The sequence below is a fragment of the Sinocyclocheilus anshuiensis genome, unplaced genomic scaffold (assembly GCF_001515605.1).
Source record: "Sinocyclocheilus anshuiensis isolate Anshui unplaced genomic scaffold, SAMN03320099.WGS_v1.1 scaffold446, whole genome shotgun sequence".
Classification (NCBI taxonomy): Eukaryota; Metazoa; Chordata; class Actinopteri; order Cypriniformes; family Cyprinidae; genus Sinocyclocheilus; species Sinocyclocheilus anshuiensis.
The window spans coordinates 1584415-1591037 of record NW_015544247.1 but is presented as its reverse complement, the minus strand read 5'-3'; the positions used below and the strand labels follow the sequence as shown (position 1 = coordinate 1591037).

At 38.4% G+C, this 6623-nt stretch overlaps 1 pseudogene; it reads left to right on the top strand.

The window, feature by feature from the left end:
* The window catches only part of LOC107697660 (usherin-like), a 241341-nt pseudogene that overhangs the window by 188812 nt on the left and 45906 nt on the right, over positions 1-6623 (top strand).

The following is a 6623-nucleotide window of genomic DNA, read 5'->3' as shown; positions in this document are numbered from 1 at the left end:
CATAGGCCCCAGGCGAGCCGGTCCCTGCGCATGTTCCATCTCCCTCTGCTACTGCTGCCACCCAAACAGAAGGTCCTTCTGCTGCCGCCCACAGCCAGTTCTGCCCATCCTCAGAGGGGCTGATATACAGTGGAGTGGCAAACCGATACAGTTTCACAGGTAAACAGTCTACACACTGGATTTTTTTGTTATTTATATATATATATATATATTGAATGTTATAGAAATATCAATGTAATACTAATATTGTATATGTAAAATACTATATAAATACTACAAAAATAACAGGATAACTGCACTCTACCAAAATTGCACAGATAAGAGGACACATCACATAATACATACAATTACATAAATATATAAAATTGAATAAAAAGTTTGTGTGTGTATGTTGTTCAGGTATACCCTACGTTATATCCGAATCCTTGTCCTTGTGGGGATTGTGTGTGTGTGTGTGTGTGTGTGTGTGTTTGTTGCCCTCTTTTTTTCTAATGTTTTATATGTGGAAGCATGAATTTATGAATATGTGTGTCCCATAATAATACGAATTTATATAAAAGCAGGGCCATCATTTTTTTCCCGAGCCCTGTGAATTTAAGCAACAGCCCTGCAAACGAGAGCCAAATGTATCTAATAAAAAAGAATTGGTATAAGCCCAACATGCTCTTTTATGTAAAGACATCAAACTGAATGGCTCACGCACACACACAAAAAGGAAAGTGACAGTCATTTCAGGGATGTTCCTCACACTGTAAACATCTGCACATTTCATGTGTTCACAAGACCAGATGCGTTAGTGTGTATTAATTGTCGTGAGTCATAAATCTCACCTGCTATTTCGAACTCATCATTAAAACTTTAAGGGCGTTTAGAGCGCCCCCTTGACTTGTACACTTATTTATCTTTTCAGGGGGAGTGCTGGCCCCTCGTACTGGCTCAACCTCATCCGAGGTGTTATTTATTTGGTTAGTTACGTCTGTTTAATCAAGACTAATGCCGGAGTTGAGGGGGCTGGCTGGCACGAGGAGAGTGATTCTAGTCAGTGCTGTGCCACCATCTGGGCAGAAGCGTATAAACCTGCCGTGGCCCTGCACTCCTCCAGATGTTTCTCACGCCCCCATACCCGCACCCCAGAGAAAGATGACACTGAGTGCTCTCGGACAAATGCTGCACAAGCGTTGATTTGCCAGCCACACAAATATGAACGATTTCACTTCCTCCTGACTTTGTATAGCAAACACCCTTGAGGCCTTTTTGGGGTATTGTGAATTTTGAAGTCATCAGGAAATCCTGATTAAATCTGACCTTATGTGCCTAGTTTTGTGTCCATTATATGTTATTTTAATAGAAAAAAATTGTTTCACATCCAAACAGAGTAACTTTCTTTTTTGACAACACCCTCCTCCAAAATACACTGTGCTCCATTCTAGTATGAAACACCCACTTCAGAATCCAATCAATTCCTTATAGATCAAATTACCATATGAAAATACAGTAAAATTACTATTGAAAATATTTAAAATTACAAAAGAGTTGCAAAATCTATTTCATGTTGACTTTAAGAGGATTTTGTACTAACTTCCTCCACTAAGATTCATTCCAGCTGAATCCAGTTCTATTTCAAATGAAATTTAAATGAACCCCTTTAATTAGTCATTAGTAGTAGTAGGATTAGTGTTTTTTTTATTAACAAAATAAAAGAAAAATAGTAAATTGGTATTTCTTGGTATGTACAACCAAATGCAAATAGTTTAACAATTTTACTCATATATTTATTTATATACTTATTTCTTTACTTGTATATAAAATTTTAGTTATGTAATTAAGTAGAATTTTACACATGTTGATTTTTTTGGTAAATAAATAAGTTTCCTTGGTTAAATTTGAATATTATTATTATTATTAATATTAATTGTTTTTATTAACAAAATAAAATAAAAAGTTAATTGGTATTGCTTAATGTACAAGCAAATACATAGAACTTAATTTTATGTAATATATAAAATTACATTTTATTTTAATGTAATTTTAAAAGTTGAATTTGACATACTGTATGTTGTTTTTTGTTGTAGTAATAATAATAATAATTTAGCTTGGTTAACTTAGTGAGACTGTCTCTTGTCCTTTGAGAAGGGTGTTTTGTCATCCTGTCACCCCTATAAGTGCCTCCGCTTGTCTGATGAAACCCATCTCGGAGATTTACACCCATGACTCCCCAAACACACCTTTACAACAAACCACTGTAATAACAAAAGAGCATTACAGTAAATGCAGGGTCCCTGGTTACTCTTTAAACTTTAGTCTTGTTTTTGTGTGAAGATTGAGACACTTTAGAGACACTCCTGTGGTGCCGTCAAGAGGTTTCATGGGAATTCTGAGGAATGTGTGTGTTTTTGTGACTGTGTATTCTCTGGTGTGTCATTTCGGACTCTGAACTGGACCCTTACACCAGTTATGAGTATAGAATTGGAGCCTAGAACAGCTTTGGCCGTGGGTTCAGTCCCTCCTCTTGTGCCACTACTAAAGAAGATGCACCTTGGGGTGTGTCTCCTCCTCACTGGAGCCATGTGGGTCTGCGTGATGACATCATCCAGCTTCAATGGTCAGCTCCAAACAAGCCCAATGGTAATTATCTCAGAAAGGTGGTACTTGACTTATATAACATTCCTCTATAGTAAAGTGAAGCCAATCCTTAATTTTTTTAATATATGTTTGATTTACATTGAAGTGAAAATGTACATTGTACTTGGAAATTTCATGTCTTTATAGTTATGAACTTTTTGAATTAATAATAAATCCTACATAGTTTGATTTCTTTTCCCCCTCAAATCAGATCAAATCAGAGCACATCATTTTTTGTGATTTCTTGCTCTCATGGTAATATTGTCATATGTTTATTCAGTAGAAGGTTTGGTTATGTAAATGATTAATCACGGAGTGAATCAGTTTGGGTAATCCACGCCTGAAGTCATAACTCTCAGAAGATTTACTCACATTTCCCCCAACAAACTAGAAGACAGGCTTTTTCTTCAGGCTGTAATGATATGACAGAGTGGAACTAGCTGATTGTTTTATCATCTCTCCTCTGAAGACCTGCCTGTTATTAAGCGTAATCTGCATAGCTCGACAGAATAATTTATGAAGAACGAAATTCACATGTGCATAAACACTAAGTGAGAATAACAAGCTTCATTTTAGGGAACTTCTGTGCCACTTAATATGTAAAGAAACATGCTGATTGCTCATTAGGACTTCACTCTGTGTGCTAATCAAACGGCTTGCCGCCCAATCTGTTGTGATTTTGAAAGAATGTTAGTCCACCGGTTTCACTATTATACTGAGTGGAATAGGTGTTGAAGCTACTTTTTGACCCTGTGTGTTTTTTGTACTATGATAGGTGAGATAAGTCACTATGTGATCCTGCGTGATGGACAGGAGTGCTACCGTGGCACTGATCATAGCTTCACTGATGCAGGAGGAATCCGACCTTTCCAGGAGTACGTGTACCAGCTCAGAGCCTGTACTGCCGCCGGCTGCACAGACAGCTCAAAAGTGAGTCTGTTTCTCATCTGCCTCTCATCTTAATCCTTGTAGGCAGAAAATCATGTACAATGCAGAAGTAAAGAATATAATTTCTGTTCTACTAGTGGTACCAAATGGTATTGCAAAAATAATGACTGTTCTTAAACAGGTTTCCTAAACACAACCTGCCATCTGTTGACCAAATAGGCAATCCCCCCCCCACACGTACATTGTCGGTTGAGACAATATTGCTGTGTCCACCAAAGTGACACAGTGTTAAACTTTTTGGGGGAATAATTCTACAGATTACTTCTGGTTTCTGCTTATTAAATTGGGACAGGAGAAAATATTTTAACATCTGAGTATAAATCCCAAGTTCTGTCAGAAAATTCTAGATGACACAGTCCAGTAGGTCTAATTCAAGTTGACATAATGAGATCATTATCACATGACGCAGCTGATTGGTTCTTTCTGTATCAGCAACCAATGAGCTTGCTGCTCAACATTTAAATACTTGGCTAGTGCTTGCTGTAGCAGTTGTAGCATGCTTCAGAAACCCTCCACCTTCCCCAGCTCCACCTGTATAGATCTGCTACGGGGTGATTCATGTTTGCTGTATATGGGGGTTATTTCATATGCTATTTGTGCAGCAGCAGTATTTCTTACATGCTCACAGCAGCATGTCTGTGAATGTACTGGCAGTAGCAAGTCTTGGTACTTGCTCTGCTGCAGCAGCAATGTAGCAGATCTATCCCCGCCAAGACTTGAACACATTAATATTGTCATGTACATGACCATGTTAAACTCTCCGAGAGTTGTCATGATAGAACTGACTTTAAACATGTTTGTCAAAGGTACTTTTCAAATAAAACAAATGGTGCACCTTTAAGGTACTTATAGTCACTGCGTATTTTCCTATTGTCCTTTGTCTTTGTTATAGTCCTACCTGCAAGTATTACAAGCATTGTGTTTAAGTGCTACAAAATGCTTGTAAAGGATTGCAGGAGTTGTACTCCCCCTTCCAATGTTATGTGGCTAGTGCCCAGTAAACAGGATATTTTTAATGGCAAGCTAATGGAAGCAGAGCAACAGCTGACTTCCTGCCATAATTGTTGTCTCCTTGTAATAGCTGTCAGCGGCTCAGCTGATGAAAGAGCAAATTAACCTGTCTATCTTCTCTTTATATCTAATTTAGGATCCGATTATCAATAACCACACAGATCTGCTAGAGGCAAAGTAAAAAGAACCTCCCAGAGCAGCATTAGGTCCATTTTTCTTTCCCCACACCTCCGGGGTCTTGCCCAGCACACCAGTTGGCCACCAATGATCCACTACTTCTTTCTTCTTCCCCCTTGCACGATCGTTTTTAAGTGGAGCAGGATTAACTTGTACACCTGCAAGCATTGCCCAAACAGTTGCAATTATTGTCCGACCCAATACAAGGGGAGCAATTACCACGGGGCACCCTGTTGTCGCTCAGCAGGACCCTGCTCAGCCAGCTCTGTCGGTGGGAATGAGGAACCTGATTTAATCTTTGTGGACACTCTGCAGGCTCACAAGCACATCAGGCCAGCGCCGGGCCGGCCTACACATAGCCGGAAAAAAAACACCTTAACCACCTCTCGCGGCCCTTTCCTAATAGTCTGCCACTCCTAAAGACAAGAGTTGAAACCACTAGTGACATTCTATTAGAGCAGGATATCCAAGCCTCCATTAGGGCAAATAGCTCTGTAATTCTTTTTGGTGTGTGTGCAGGTTGTGGCAGTGACTGTCCAGGGGGAGCCAGAGGGAATCACTGCTCCGGTGGTGAGCGCGTTGGGGCCCGGGGCCCTGAGGATCAGCTGGGCGGTTCCAGCCAAACAGAACGGTATCATCCGGGAGTACCGCATCAATCAGAGCGGCTTTGGAGTCATCCACATGCATACAGAGGGGGAGATGGCTTACAATGTCACAGGTATCACCTATACAGTACCTTTCAAAATTTGGGGGTCAGTAAGATTTTTTTTTTGATGCAAGGATGCATTAAATGGGTCTAAAATGACTAGTTAAAATACTTTTGTTGTTACAAAAAAAATCGAATAAATGCTGTTCTTTTGAACGTTCTATTCATCAATGAATCCTGAAAAAATGTCATTGCTTCCACAAAAATTTAAGCAGCACAACTGTTTTTAATATTATTATTAATAATAAATGTTTACTGATCACCAAATAGCATTTTTGAATGATTTCTGAAGTATCATGTGACACTGAAGACTGGAGTAATTGCTGCTGAAAATTCAGCTTCACCATCACAGTAATAAATTACATTTTAAAATATATTAAAATAGAAAACTGTTATTCTAAATTGTACTATTTTTACTGTATTTCTAATCAAATAAATCTGATCTTGTGAGCATAAGAGTCTTCTTTCAAAAACATTTTAAAATCTTACAGATACAACATTTTTGAATGGTAGTGTAAATAATAAATTAAAAATATTTTTTATATACATTAATTCTTGCTATACATTTGAATGTTTTTTTATGATCTGTAGATGTAATTCTGTTTTTTTTTTTTTCCTTTTTTTTTTCCTTTTACTTATTTTTCATTAGGGTTGTAAAAAAATAAAGACTTTGGTACAAAGTCGGTACTGAAATTTAAAAAAATGGGACGATACCAGCATTTCCTGCTAGAATTTAAGCGCTGCTGAGAGGATTCTTAAACACCGTTGATTGGCCATTGTGTTCATGCACTCAACAGATATGTTGATAGCGACTGGTACCGAAGTCAGTACTTTTTGACAACCCTATTTGTGACCCTGGACCACAAAACCAGTCTTAAAGGGTTAGTTCACCCAAACATTTAAATTAGGCTTTGTTTTACTCACCCCTGAGGCATCCTAGGTGTATATGACTTTCTTCTTTCAGACGAATCCAGTCGGAGTTATATTAAAAATTGCCCTGGCTATTCCAAGCTCTATCATTGCAGTCAGTGGGTGTTGCAGTGCTTCAGTCCAAAAGAAGTGAAATAAAAAGCACCCATCTATAAAACAAAGTGTCTCACACGGCTCCGGGGGATGAACAAAGGCCTCCTGTAGCGAATCGATGCGTTTTTGTAAGAAA